The 2,067-nt window shown below is 34.9% G+C and overlaps 1 pseudogene; it reads right to left on the reverse strand.

Annotated features, from left to right (window-relative positions):
• Positions 1–220: 220 nt before the first annotated feature.
• Positions 221–910, reverse strand: LOC107854320 (annotated as a pseudogene).
• Positions 911–2,067: the final 1,157 nt, after the last annotated feature.

Consider the following 2,067-nt stretch of genomic DNA (forward strand, 5'->3'; position numbering starts at 1 on the left):
TCAGAAAACTCTACCTCTTCCATGCCTTCTCCAGCATACCAGTGGACGAATGCCTTTTGAAGCCAGTTAGGCATTTTTTCAAATCCCAAAACCAAAAATATAAAATCACACGGTTGCATCCACATTAGAATGTTTTCTGTACTCTGTTCAGATACATGTAGCTCACGCTTGTTATTGGTGCAAAATCTTTACCAATCAATAAATTGAACCGTTCTCTACGTCAATACGCCATATATTTTCGATGCGTTGGTTCACATTTAGCCATCATGCTTGAGTGCTCAAAAACTACATTAGTTATCTCAGGTACAGATAATTGCTCATGGTATGCGTTTTCAGCTGAGATAACAGGGGCATATAATGAAAGCATAATGGCTTCATTGTAAACATCACAACCATATCAGTGTGTTCTAAAAGGGAATGAGTTAAAAGAACACTGTTATAAGGTTCTGCAACAGTAATGGATACCTGAAATTAAACAGACACAAATAATCTTACTGTTACAAATAAGAGATGCATGGTTATATATGGTATTCACTTGGGGAGAAGAGTAGATAGTAAACGCAATGTTGGACTTTTTACCATAATCAACAGATAAGCATTCGAGCAACAATGAACGCAATCCAGAACCAGTACCACCGCCAATAGCATTAAAGACTAAGAATCCTTGCAAAGCAGTGCAGTTATCAACTAATTTTCTAATGCGATCAAGGAAAAGATAAACAATCTCTTTGCTAACATTATAATGTCCTTTGGCAAAATTATTAGCAACATCTTTCTTTCTAGAAATGAGCTGTTCAGGATAGAAAAGCTGATGATAGGCGGCATTTCTAACTTCATCAATAACAGTTGGTTCAAGATCAACAAATATAGTTGTTGGTACATGTTTTCCAGCACCAGTTTCGACATACATGGTGTATTACAAGGTCGTAAATGATTAATGATCATGAATGGGGTGGTAAAACTGAGGTGGCGGACTTTCTATATATATCCAAAGTTCCATATAATTCACATGTCACGCGAACATACTGAACAATAGCTCCTAAAAATCTCTCAATATCTTTAATTTTAACATTCTACATAACATGTTTCGGATTACAAAATTAAAGGGCATTTTGGTATATTCATATATCTTTAGTTTAAGATTTTCAAATTCAAAATCTCCTTTACTTTCTTAAAATTTCGTATCATGCAGCATGCTAACATTACCTAAGCTCATTTTGAACCTCCTCTATTGTTGATCTTCGCAGAGAAGTTGTATTACCAATAGCAACTCCCATGAAATCAGCCTCAAAATCGATTATAGGATCAAATTCCGCCCCACATCCATGTATCCACACCTGAAAAGTTGAAGGATCTTGCCCACCATTAATACTAGCCTTGATCAAATTCCTTAGACAAAACAATACTTGGAAGGCATGCAGGAGCTGAAACACCAACAAGTAGTAACAATTGATATTAGCACATAGACAAAAAAAGAGGTATACCCCTTTCATGGATATGATAAGGACTTGCATAAAAAATATCTCTGGGTGAGAGGTCAGACATATTGCTCTATTTTCGATCGACTTGTACTGCAAAATAACTAAACAATAGTATCAGGTAGTGAAACAACTACCAGAAATCCACATAATTTATATTAAAGACCAATTTTGGGGGAGCAACATTGTTAAAACTGAAGTTATTTTTAGCCCAGTTAGATCAGATATATAAAGCTTCAGAGTTTTATAAGCTAAAAAAATTGAGGTCGCCTGATACTTAACATTTAATCTGACGTTCCCATATGTTGAGAGTTTGTTTAAACAATGGCAACATACCAAGTGTTATCTAATATGAGGGATATGGAAAAGGTAGGATATATGCAGACCTTACCTGTGTAGTAGAAAGCTTGTTTCCTTAGTTTTTCTGTATCAATCTACTTTTCTACGACACTGAAATACAGGAAAAGTTTTCAAAAAGCAAGAATTGAAGTAATTACAGTAACATGCAATACTGATCAATGGGAAAAAGTAAATTCATCATAGGTTTATCAAGATATTCCTATAACATAGATAAAGAGATGCAGTTGGT

This window comes from Capsicum annuum, unplaced genomic scaffold (genome assembly GCF_002878395.1).
Source record: "Capsicum annuum cultivar UCD-10X-F1 unplaced genomic scaffold, UCD10Xv1.1 ctg49570, whole genome shotgun sequence".
NCBI lineage: Eukaryota > Viridiplantae > Streptophyta > Magnoliopsida > Solanales > Solanaceae > Capsicum > Capsicum annuum.